The sequence below is a fragment of the Protopterus annectens genome, chromosome 4.part0, assembly GCF_019279795.1.
Source record: "Protopterus annectens isolate FY-2018-M chromosome 4.part0, PAN1.0, whole genome shotgun sequence".
In the NCBI taxonomy this organism is placed as follows: Eukaryota; Metazoa; Chordata; order Ceratodontiformes; family Protopteridae; genus Protopterus; species Protopterus annectens.
Window position 1 is genome coordinate 1226886084 of NC_056733.1, and position 14194 is coordinate 1226900277.

Genomic DNA, 14194 nt, shown 5'->3' on the forward strand with positions numbered 1-14194 from the left:
CTTATGGATGATTTGGATCGACTAGATAAAGACATTAGAGCTGATGTTTCTTATGACAATATTCAATATGAGATGCTTAGGATATATAACAGTATCGAACAGCAGATAACAAAATTGAAAATTGGGAAAATGAATAAATTAGAGAGAGATCTTAATCAGTATGCAAATGGAATAGCATACCCAAAACCTCCAGGAGGGCAAAGAAGAAATAAACCATATGTCTATAATAACAATAAATCGAATAAAGAATTTAGAACAGATGAACATAGAGACTTGGGACAACATAGAGTCTTTGGGCAACATATTGATTTGACATATGAAGAAGAATTTTCAGAATTGAGAAGGTCTGAAAGACTTAAAAATAAAAACCCATATCTGAATCATCAAGCAGTGGGTTTTCAAGGGGCCAAACCCAAAGACAAACATTGGAGAACTTAAACAGTAACTTCTGGTTGGATCCAAATGAAGTTAATGTTGTGAACGATATCCAAATATGTAACAACAATGTAACAATGTGTGATGATTTCAAACATATTACGGTAAATGAAGGTGGTGATTTTAAAGTCTTTATTTTTTTCTGAAATTGAAATTAATCAAGTTGTAGCCAACTTATTAGCTAAGGGCTATACCTTTGTTCCTTCAAAACCTTTTGATTTTACCTCTGTAATGATAGATATAAAAATATTTTTAAGGAAAATTAATTTTACCTTAATGCATCATGATAATATTTATAATGAGTCTAGTAAATGTAATATTAGTAGTACTTTTAATCCACCTATGCAGCTGACACTTTTATTATATGAAAAAATGTGTGAATATCAATTGAAATGTTTAGATAAATTTGGTAGGGAAACCAGTAGTTTATCTAATCTGAATGATGAAGAACAAAAGATTTTAACAACATTAAAAACAGAAAAAAATTAGAGTCATGAAGCCAGATAAAGGTAGAGGAGCTGTAATCATGAGTAATGAATTATATAACCACAAATTAAATTTAATCTTGGAAACTGATACTTATGAACAGATATCCATAAATGAATTGAATATAGCCTATAAAAAAATATATGCTCAAATATATGATATGTTTTTAGATAAGCGTATAGATATAAATTTATTTAATTATCTTAATAATATATGTCCCAGAATCCGTATATTTTTTGGAAACCCAAATGTACATAAAAATATAAGAGATCCACCTATGCGACCGTTAGTAGATGGGAGAGATTCTATTACGTCAGCATGTGCTAACTATGTTGACTATGAGTTAAAAAAGATTATAAAAAATGAAAAATATATATGTAAAGATGTATGGACATTTTTAGAACATATAAATGAAGTAGAATTTAATAAGAAAGATATTTTAGTGACAATAGACGTATGTGATCTCTATACAGTTATAATACAAATAATAGGTCTTGAATGGGTTAATGAACTATTAATACAATATCATGTCAATCATGAATTAATTAACTTTATAATAGAACTTTTGGAAATAGTTTTGAATAATAATTTTATAATGTTTGATAAAAGTATTTTTTGCAGAAAAAAGGTATTGCAATGGGCTCTCCCTGTGGAGGCCCATATGCAAACCTTGCTATGGCTTTCTGGGAGAAAAAATATGTTTTTAATAGTAAATATTTTACATTTATTAAATCTTATCATCATTTTCAAGATGATGTCTGCCTCATTTGGAATGGTACTATAGAAGTTTTAAATGAATTTTTAATATATATTAATGGAACTACATAACTTTTTAAATTTACATGGAATATTAATGAACATAATTATTTGGATATACAATTTATGAAAGATTTAGACAATGAAACATATATTGCAGCAATTCACAGAAAAGAATCATATTCGAATAGTTTTCTCCATTATAACAGCTCTCACTCTGAACATCAGAAAAAATCCGTAGTGAAGGGACAATTAGTCAGAGCTGCTCGAATGATTACTAATTTTGAACAATTTGAAATAGAATGTCATTTTTTAAGAAGTATGTTTATTAATAAATGTTATCCACAAGTATTAGTCGATGCATTAATATTAGAAGTAACGCATAAAAGATTAAGTGGTCATTTTAAGCCCATTCTACATAAACAAGATTTAGTAGTGAGTATAAATAATAATACATCTGATAAAATAAATGATCAAAACACTGCTGTGTTAAGTAAAGATGAAAAGAATAATTTTGCAAAAGCCTTAATTATTACATTTTCTCAAGAACATTATTTGTTAAGAGAGATATTTATTAATAATTGGACAATACTTATGGATGACCCACAATGTAAAATGTATATAGGAGATATACCAAAAATAATTTATAGAAAAGGTAGAAGTTTAAGGACATACTAAAATCTAAATCCCATGTATTAATAAAAAATGGAAATATAGTTAAAGGGATGAATAAATGTGGAGCCTTAATTGGTGTTTCAAAATTAAAGAAGGACATTCTTTTTATTTAAGAAATAAAAAATACTATTTAAAAAGCAAATATAATTGTAAATCTAAAGCAGTAGTATACTTAGCAACATGCAACTCTTGCCCTATTTTATATAGGAAAAACAGAGAGAGCGTTATCACAAAGGATCTATGAACATGAATATTCTATAAAGAAAAATAAAACAAATAATGCCTTAGCAAAACATATTAATGAATTCATTAATCATCAGTTTTATTTTACAGTTATTGACCATGTAGAAATAGAAGATAAACTTCCTTGGGGCTTATTTTTAGAACAAAAAGAGTTGCAATGGCAAATTAATTGGTCAACCAACTTTGCAACCAACTATAAACTGGGTTCAATTTTTAAATCCCTTCTAATGTGCTGAAATTACAAAGTTAACATACACGTGTTACTAGCTGATGCTCTGAAAATGGAATAACACTAAGTGCTGAAAAAAATCAGTTTTGTTACATTTCTCAAACAAACCCTACACCCAGCTTATAGTACAGAAATCTCCACACTCTAAAACAAAGATGTTGTGAGAGACCTTTCAACAAGGGTAAATAGCTCCCTCTCCTTGGATTATCATGTTTCAGCAGTGGCCAGAAAATCCTTCTGTCTGGCATAGCTGATTGCAAAGAGTATCTCCTCGAGATCCAAAAAGTCCTTACCCCTGTATATTCTGCAGTGATTAGGCTGATCATCAAATACTATGCCCAGTTTGGAGTGTAATTTAGTAAACATATCGAGCAACTGGAGAGACCCAATGGTTCCTAACAAAATATATCATAAGACTAAAGGACTTGAGATGCCAAGAGAGGCTGATAGCCTTATCCTTGTATCGAGTGTCCTATAGATTTCTTATTGGTGATCTACATCATACCATCATGGCCATTAGACAGTCATCAGTTCAAGACTTCTTATTTCTCCACAAATCAAACAGTCCAGTCCACAACAGAATCAGTGATCTGAACCTATTTCAGAAAATAAATCACAGTGGAGAGTTAGATTTATCATGCAGTGACAACCCCTTCTCTGGACAAACATCCTTTTTAGATCAAGCAATGTGACACACTATCATCCTTTAAAAGGAAGGGTATTTCTAATTTCATCCTTAGTATGACTGACCTATCTCCCCTTGAACACAGAGGTAGGTTGTAATGGTGGATACCTGCAAGGTGAAAATGGCCACGTGGACCATTTGCCTTGCTCATTGGATAATTCTATCATTATAATATTACATAAAAATCTCTATCAATAGCAAGCCTTCATATATTTCTCCTTCACAAAATTCAATCCACTCAAACAACAGTCATTAGTTATTACTGTAAATTTCTGACATCTAAAGGGCAAACTCAATAATCTTTTAGTACAAAACATTATTCATTAATGAAAATAATATTTTCTAGTAATTGTTACAATTCTGAATTTAAGTAATAATTCACACTAACATATGCAAATTAACATTAGACATTTCATGCTCTAAATTAAAAAAAATAGTCACATGGAAAGGTGCTTTGTTTCACATTTTATCAGGCACCTTAATAGATATCACCATTTGCCAGTGTAGGCTCCAAGCATGACAAATTTAACAAGACAAATACATTTATTATGTACAAATCTCAGCAACAATTTATAATTTTCATAAGACTCTCTTCTATATTGCTATATAATTTTCAGGGGGAAACACTACATTCATATCCCACCTTATGTCATTTTCCTAAATACAAGTAAGCTTCCTAAGTACAATTATTCAATACTTTCAAACAGAAAAAAAAAATAACAGCCATTTATTTTGGGGAAATATTAGATCTACAAACCTTTAACTCTCACTTTAACTATTATTATCTTTCTTATACCAGAAAACGAGTCAATCAAATAAAAATACATACGATAAGGGAAAAAACATTCACGTTACAACACAAGCAGTTAAAAAAAGACAACTTAAACTTTTTTTTCCTAAGCTGGAATATTAACAACATCTCTCTTTATTGTTTAGTCTTGTTCAATATATCATGATACACACTTTCATTTCCTTCAAACTACCAGTTCATATTGAACTTCACATTCTATTCAATCATTTTTGTGCCAGAAGTCAAGGTTACAATGTTGAAAAAAGGGCAGTCTCGTTTTGTTGAACATTAATTTCCTCACACACATCTTCACTTTCTCTAGATTTTTCAGTGTCTCTCATTTCATTTAAATCCTCTCTCAAATCCTTTTTCATCTTCTTGATTTTAACTGCAGGATGGTATTGATAGTGTGAAGATTATAATCATACTATTGCTATGTTATTGCCACTTTACGATGAATGTAAAGCATTGCCTTTTTAAGAAGTACCATAGCCTACAATGCAGTAAGTCTGGTTAGTCATTTGCTAGTGAACTTGTGATGAGTGAACTGCTATTATACAACAACCCCCCCATTAATATTCCAAAATGTGCACACTGATTGGTCAGCGTGCACGCTGTAAATCAGATTTATACTAATTGAAAAAGGTCCGGTCGCCCGGAATTTTTCCATTAGTATAAGTCTTTTTTTTTTACAGCAACGGAGAACGCAAGATCTCCATTGTTGTTTAGACACTGTCTCGCTATGTTAAAGGAGTTTAACATAGCGAGACAGCTTTACAAAACGTAACGGAGATCTTCCGTTGCTTTTTTTAAAGCTGTCTCACTATGTTAAATGGGTTTAACATAGTGAGACAGATTTAAAAAAAGCAACAGAGATTCTATGCTGCTTTTTTTAAAGCTGTCTCGCTATGTTAAACTCCTTTAACATAGCGAGACAGTTTGTAAAAAGCAACGGAGATCTTGCTTTCTCTGTTGCTTCCACCCACAGCTCTGATGTACTGCGTAAGCTTACGCATGCGCAGTACATCAGAACTGCAGCAGATTACCAGACAGCTGCGGAAGGGCAGCAAGGCAGCATTATACAATGCCATTATTTAAGAAAAGTAAGTTTTTTTTTTTAAATAAAGTCATTGTATAATAGCAATAACCCACTTCTGGGTGTGAGTAATGCTGGATTTACCCACAGTTGGTGTGGTTTGGTCACAAGGGCAAAGCCCGAGTAGCCAAACAAAGACAACCGTGGGTAAATTCGGCATTACCCACACCCAGGCGTGGGTTATTGCTATATCGTTCTTGTGCTGACATTTGGTGTAATACTAAAGTTATTGTTTTAATGCAAATGGTGGTGTATCCTGATGTCATCGACAATGCTTGACAAGTTGACAAAGCAAGCCAGACAAGAAGGAAGCAGAGATAGAAGTACAGAGGCTAAAGGGAGGAGATAGAGAATTTTTAGAAGAGGAGGAGCTAATCAGGGAAAGATTCATGGAATATTACATGTAGCTTTACAATCAACAGTAAGGGACAGAAGTCTCAGAATGGAATTTGAGAAAGAATGCAGAGCAACATATACCAGAGGATGAAGAAAGAGTCAAGCTGAATGCAGAGATGACAAGGAATGAAACAAGGAAAGCCATGTACATGATGTAGGACAGAAAAACAGAACGGCTTGATGGATTTCTCCTAGAATTCTATAAATGTATAGGAGAGGGAAGGGGAGGAAATGTGAAAGGTCCTAGTAGATGAAAATATATCCAAAAGTGTGATGAGAGCCAGGATAACCATAATACCTAATGGGGTAGGAAAAAATAAGAAAGTGGGAAATTATAGATCTCTTTGATTAATGTAGACATAAGGATTTTGGCAACAGTATTGACAGGAAGACTGGATGAAATATTGCCAAAGAACAATAATAAAAGTAGATCAAAATAGCTTTGTGAAGGAAAGGAAGGCAGAAAAAAAATGTTTGGCCTGCTGGAACTTATGGACAGGAAGAAACAGAATCAAAAAGGGAAATATAGGGTTATGCTCTTTGACTGGGAGAATACTTTGATATGGTAAGGCAGGAATTCCTATAGGAGTCCTTGCAGCAAAGGAAGGTTGGAGAAAAGTCTGTACGGTCAAAGCAGACCATATACAAAGACCAAGACAATTAAAATACTCAAAATGGAGGAATATCTGAGGAGACAAAGACAGAGAAGGATAAAGGAGATGTCTGCCTTTATCATTAGGTATATTCAAACCTGTGATTAAGAGCTAACATTGGTAATCAGACAAAAGTTTGCAACGCTTGAAGAAAGGGTGGGGAAAAAAATCCCAGTCTGTGTTATATGCAGATGACTGAATGTTAATTTCAGAGGATGTGGCTAGACCAATGGAAGCTTTAAGAGAGAGACATGTGACTATTTTAGGAAAAATGGTAGGACTTAGGTGCAACAAAAAAAGGCAGTGTTAGTAAGATTATGAAAAGAAAAGGAGAAGGGATTACCCATGAATAAAAAAGAGGTGGATTTTCTCAGTTAGGGCTGTATGTCACGAACATGGTGAGAAAGAGAGAGAGAGATAACAGGGAGAAACCTAGAGGAATAATGCCCAGCTCTAAATGGAATACAATAACCCTATACCACTAATTGAGGCTTATGGTCTGACAAGACTTTTCTATCCATCAAAAAGTTAAATAACAGTTCAGGAGACTCACTATACTTTAACCACATAGCAAAAATCTGGAACCAAATCCCCACTGAACTAAGGCAGGTAGGGGCAGCGCAGTGGTATAGCAGTTAGCATTGTCACCTCACAGCAAGAGGTTCTGTTCAAATCTCAACTGGGGTGCCTTCTGTGTGAAGTCTGCATGTCCTCCCTACATTCACATAGGTTTCCTCTGGGTGTTCCGGTTTACTCCCACATTCCAAAGACATACAAGTAGGTGGAGCAGACACTCTAAATTCACCCTAGGTGTGTGTTTGTGTGTGTGTGTGTGTGTGTGTGTGTGTGTGTGTGTGTGTGTGTGTGTGTGTGTGTGTGTGTGTGTGGTGTACCCTCTGAGGAGGTTGGGTCTTGGCTTAGTAACCTGAGCCTGTAAAACCCATAACTGTAACAGAAAAACAAGCTCTGAAAGGTGCTCATTGCCCAATGTACCACATGGTGCATAAACGGGATAGAGAGAGAGAGAGAGAAGGCAGGTAGACAAGCTGTATGGCTTCAAAACATCACTAAAGAAAGACCTGCTAAATAACTAGGCTATTGGCCCTGGGGCCTATACAAGCCCAGCCAAAAAGGTACCCTGGCATTTGCCACCCAAGAAAATTATTTTCCTGTGTCACTGTCGAGCAGAGCCACAGAGGTGATCTCCAGGGTGAATTTCCTATTTCCCATCCAATCATCAAGATTTTTCTTGAAGAGTGCTAATGAGGAGCTTTGTTTGATATAGATAGGTAGTTTAGTCCAGAGTATGGGAAGTCTCTGGGACAGGAATCTATCCCTCCAGCATGTTCTGTTTATTGTGGTAACAAGATTTAGGTCCCTAGAGTGTGTAGCTTGGAGGGACTGGGATTTCTTTAAGTGGAGAATGTCCAACAGCTCTGGGTTTGACATAGATTTGTATGTTAGGCAGAGATCACCTCTGAGTAGACAATATGTGGAGGAGTAAAGCTGGAGTTTTTTGAGATGGTCTGCATAGGGCATCTGTTTTGTGAGGTATTTTTGCGGCCTTTCCAGTTGTTGTAGAAGTCTTGTTAGGTACATACCAAAAGGGGAATTGTACTCTATAATGGGTCTAATGAGTGATGAGTAGAGGGGAACAATGACCTCTTTTTTTCTGGAAGAGAAACCTGTTGTGATGAGGTGTGCCATGTAGAAGGATTTCCTGACTACTGTGGTGATGTGATTATCAAAGGAGAGACTACTGTCCACCTGTGTCCCAAGGTCTCTTATCACACTTTCAGTGTTAAGTATACTACCGCCTATGTTGTAGTTCATGGGTACAGAGTTTATACCAAAGGGGATGACAATGCACTTTTTGGCATTGAGCTTGAGGCCATGGCTTTGACACCAGGCATCTGTCTCAGTGAGGCCCATTTGTAGGATGTCCACATCATTAGGAGCTTTGATTATGGCTCCTAGTTTGCAGTCATCTGCGAACTTTGTTAGCCAAAGACCTTCTGTGTTAGCCTGTACTTCAAAGAAGTAGATACCAAACAGGAGAGGACCCAGGACTGAACCCTGTGGTGCTCCACTTGTCACTGGTCTGAAGTCAGATTTGGAGTCTGCTACTTTCACAGTGTAGGTTCTGTCAGTGAGCCAGTTGGCAACCCATCTTGTGACATAGGGATTTATACCTAGTTTAGTGAGTGTATCTATAATTCCAGAGTGGGGGATGGTTTTGAAAGCCTTGGCAAGATATAGATAGGCTGTGTGAACCACCTTACCTTTGTCTACATCTTTGGTGACTGCTTCAAAGAAGTCTATCAGGTTTAGGAGACATGATCTGCCTTTTACAAACCCGAACTGGGAGGGGTCCAGAGTTTGGAGATTACCAATGTCTTTGTTTATAAGTTCCATGATGATACGTTCCATGGCCTTGCAGACCAGGCTCATCAGGCTAATGGGATGGTAGTTTAAGGGTTCCGTGGTGGCTCCCCCCTCGTGGAGTGGGATAACCATCATTGTGCACCATTCAGCAGGCACAAAGCCTGAGGTAAGGCTATGATTGAACATGGTTCTTAGGTGGGGTGCCAGTTTGTTCTGTTGTTCATGTAGAATGCAGCCCGGGATGTTGTCTGGTCCCATGGATGCTGTGTTCTTGGCTTCGGAGAGTGTGGTTTTTACCTGTGCAGCCATGATTACAGGAACTTTGCATTCTTCTGGTATAGAGATGGGCTCTTTAGGTGGTGAGAGGGGGGTAAAGTTAGCACTGAACCTATCTGCCAGGATGTTGGATATCAGTTGGGTCTGTATATTTAGTGCCATTGTGCTGTAACTCAGAGCAGATCTGAGTGTTGCCATTGATATTCTTGACATAGCTATAGAATGCTTTGTGGTTGTTTTTAGAATCAGTGACGATTTTATTTTTGTAACTAGCTTTGGAGGATTTTATCAGGGATCACAGCTTCTTACTGAGGCTGACCAGGGTGCTCCTCCACTCATGGAATTTTACTCTCTTTTGCAACAGTTTCTTCCTTCTGTTGTACAGTTTGTTTATGACAGGGGGCCACCAGATTGCCTTCCTTTTTTTGGAGGATAGCGTCTTGGTTCTGTTTGGGATAGCACGATCCATGCACTCGTGTAAGTGCTTATAAAGTGCAATTGTGTAGGATTCAGTAGTCGTAACTGTATTGTCCATCTGCATGGGTGTCATGAAGTTCACCACTTCTGTCTTAAGAAGCATGAAGTTGGCTTTGGAGAAATGTTTTACCATGGTTTCCTTAATGGGGGCAGGATGTGGATATCTAGGGTAATTAGCTTATGGTCAGATCGGACCAATGAGGCGTTGACTTCGGGTGTGGAACACCGGTCACTCATGTTGGTAATGACTAGATCTAGGATATTGTTGTCCCTGGTGGGGGTGTGGATAAGTTGATCCAGGGCATTGGAGTTTATGAATTCCAGAAAGCATTGAGTGAAGGAGTTGGTACACGAGTAGTTTTCCCAGTTAATGGTGGGGTAGTTGAAATCGCCCATTATTAGGGTGTTTGGTTGAACCCTAATATTTTCCAGTGCTTCAAGAAAAGAGGAGTGAGAATCCTGGGGCATGGTGGGCACTACCTTTGACTAACCCCACCCCGTACTAAACCTAAACTCCACCATCAAAGTTACACTCCCTTTACTTAACCTTTCAGTTCTCTAATCATATTCATGTAACTTTATATCTCTATCACTAAAAAAATATCAGTGTATATTCTCCCACAACTGTCATTTACACTAGTCTTCTACAGACTGCCATTCCATCCTCTACCTTGTTTATCTCCAAACTTTCATTTCTCAGGTAGCTACCACTACCTTTATTTTATTTAATATAGGTCTATACAAGCTCTCTACCACAGTCTACCTAATGTTTCATATACATTCTTCTCTTCTTAAGCTCTACCTTTGGCTAAATCCCCTACTGCCTTTGCTACCCTTCTCTGTACTTTCAGCTGATATTCACATTACATAATACATCCACTGTCTATCTATGTAATTTCTCTGTAACCAAACTACCTCATGAAAGAAAAAAAATGTATTTCCTTAATTTTATAGGCTACTGTATGTTATATAATGTAGTCTAGATTTATTCATTTAATGGTGTTTTCATGTAAACTCGATGTATTTTACAAAATGTCATTCCTTGGGATTCAGCAAGCAGCCGTGCATTAATAAGCTATTCCTGCATGGCAGGGACCATTCCTGTTCAGCACGGCAGCACACCATGCATATTTATGAAGGCGCACTGCCATGCTCTAAAACGGACATGGTTCCATGCACGAGCATAGGGGTTGTGTCTGAGAGCAGAGCTCTCACAATACACATGCGCCCTGCACTCCAGAATTGCCTTTCGGCAATTTAAAATGAGCAAGAACACTTGTAACAGCCCCGACCCACCAGGATAACAAATCTGGTCAAAGGCATAAGGGACAATCATCCCTACCAAGCCAAAAGTTGTTAGGATAACACAGGTAACATAAGCACATAGTGCACACCTCCCAATACATCAGAGTAAGGAATGTGGACAAAGCCACAAGGGACAATTGTCCCTCAAAGCAGAAAGTTGATAAAATAACAGGTTCTGCATTAGCAGGGATATTCTGAAGGGTGCAGATAAAATAACACAACAAAAATTTGTTTTTTTTGTTTTTTTTATAAATGCGATAAAGTTTAAGTGTAGCTGCGTGGGTGTGCCCATTGCTTAGCTATGCTTAGTCAAGCTTAAACAGCACAAGAAGTTAAACAGCAAGAGACATCCAACATAAGCTGTACTGCAATAGTGTAGTGGTTTGAGCATGCACTTTACAAACAAGCATTCCTGGTTCAATCCCCCTGTAACCAATGGGCATTTTACATGTGAAAGCAGTACATGAACATTTTTTTTTTATTATTAGCTACTAAATAACATATATTTGTTAACCTGTGTACTGCATTAGGTCCAGATGTGAGGTGTCAGTTTAATAAAGTTGTGAACCCCCCCATATAAACACAAGTGCCCCATACAGTATAGTCACACATGAGTAAATGTAATGAAAGCACATTGGGGGATGTCAGGGACAGTAAACAAATTTATAATATGTAATGAATGCTAAATCAATGCCATACAGCAGATAGTCTATAAAATGAAAAATAAGCAATGGTAAGCATTGCACAGCTTTGCTCACCAGGTGTAAAGATTGTGTAAATATTACTGCTAAGCAATGAGTAGCCCAGCTAAGTGGATTTGCCCATCAGTAAGCAGTGCTGAACCTGTCCCTCTAAGCACTGCCAACCTTAGCTAAGCAGGTTTGCATATAGCTTAGCTTAGTGCAGCATATTCACAACTGTCCAATCATGGAAAGGGCATGAAATCATCTGTATTTAAACCCCACAGGTGGGAATACAGCTCATAACTGGTTGCAGCTTCCCACTGTAGGCAGTATGGCAGGAGTTGGTGAGGGCATGCGCTTCCATGTGCAGCACTGGGGCATACAGGAGTCCAAGGTCATGGTAGGACTCTTGGTACATAACCATAATGAGAGACTGCTGTAGGGCCAGTACCAAGGCTCCCAATATAAAGCGGAAGATCGGGACCATCTCGCCCATGATCTCACCAGTGCCACTGTTATCCCTCAGCCTGGTGAGCAGGTCTGGCACCACTATGCCAACTTGAAGCATAGAAAGAGGGAGCTCTTGGATGAGTGGGTCCAAGAAGCAAGGCAGAGGGGTGATGTCCCAGCAGTGTGTAAGAACTCATACTAATAACTGTTTACTAATGTCCAGCCTGTGTATATGATGGATAGGTATGCTTAAATATTTATCTATTTCCCTTACATCTGCAGATGAGTGGGCTGTGAATCAAGAAGCCAATGGTAGTAGGCTTCAAAGGTTGCATTGCAAGGCTGGTGAGTAACAATACTGCTTGTAGTATTCATGCCAAATAAATATAAAGTAGTAGAAAGTCACCTGGCAGTTTAAAAACTGTGTATGGGTTGTACTGAATAAACCAGACAATGTGACAGTAATAGTCCCATATAGGTCATATTTAAATAAAACTGTAACTGCCTGTCAATAAAGCTCTAAATCCTGGACTGGTTGTGTTGACTCTGGTATTGTATGGCATTTATTGTTGCATTCTCTAAATAGTAATGTTGCTTTAACCACTGTTACCCTCACTGTGCTACTTAAAAAAATGTCTAGGAATATCTGTATAAGACTGTTGTAAGTACAAGATCAGATTGTACAACCAAGCGAAACTAAGGCAGAAAATACTGAAGCAATCAACAGCAATATCCAAATAGCACACACTGCTGAAACTTAAAATAGTTGTATTTTCAGACACAGCCATGGTTTGAATCATGGGAGTGGTAGTAAGCTGTATGCATAATCATATCTCTCAACTATACAAATTTTTTCAGAATGTCCAGATAATTGGCTCATATCTTCTGCCTGTTCCTCTGTCCCCCTGGCAAATCAGTGGGATGATCTCAGAATTGTAGTCACTAAATAATGATATACATTTGATTTTCAGACCTCAAAACCTTCATAAAATGTATATCAAAACAAATCTTGTCACTCTAGCAACTCTCCAAGTTTATGAGAGCAATATTCAAAATATGTCTCTATTTGTACCCCACTGTTGTCAAGCTTTGTCCAGAGTGTGTGCATTAAGTGATTGGGAGGTATGTACATAATATTAACTTGTAATCTAGGAATATGTGTAGAAACAGTCAGGTAGTATTAACAAACATTACCTACACAGGTCTGTCAGTTAAGAAAACTGTGCCTGCCAATAAAGATTTAAATTCTGGACTAGTAGTGTTTACTCTGGTATAGTATAGCCTGACATGTAGCATTCAGTAACATCTGATATCAGAATAGTACTGTTGTGTCAACCACTGTTTCTCACACTGTGCTACATAAAAATATGTCTAGGAATGTCTGTATAATACTGCTGTAATTACAATGTCAGATTCTACAACCAAGAGAGACTAAGACAGAAAACACTAAACGAATCAACAGCAATATCCAAATAGCACACTCTGCTTCAACTTAAATTGTTGTATTTTTAGCAGACACAGCCATGGATCGAATCCTGGGAGTGGTAGTAAGCTGTATGCATAATCATACCTCTCAACTGTACATATTTTTTCAGAATGTCCAGATAATTGTCTCATATTTTCTGCCTGTTCCTCTGTTCCCCTGGCAAATCAGTGGGATGATCTCAGAATTGTGGTCACTAAATAATGACATACACTTTATTTTCAGACCTCAAATCTTCAGAAAATGTATATTAAAACAAATCCTGTCACTCTAGCAACTCTCCAAGTTTATGACAGCAATATTTCAAACATGTCCCTATTTGTACATCCATGTTGTCAAGCTTTGTCCAGAGTGTGTGCATTAAGAGATTGAGAGGTATGTGCATAATATTAACTTGGAATCTGGGAATATGTGTAGAAACAGTCAGGTAGAGTTAAAAAACATTCACTCCACAGGTCTACCACTTAAGAGATGTAGAATTTAGCTATAAGACAGTTGAAGTATGCACTGTGTACAAACATACCACTGCCCAAACTAAGGCCATAGGGTATTGTAATAATACCTGTACCTTAATGATTAGAGCAATGATTATTAAAGTTGTGAGTACTACAAGGATATATAAGTTGTTAATTGACATCCCCCCCACCATATCTGCAACAATAATCTAAATACACAAATCAATGGGTATGTT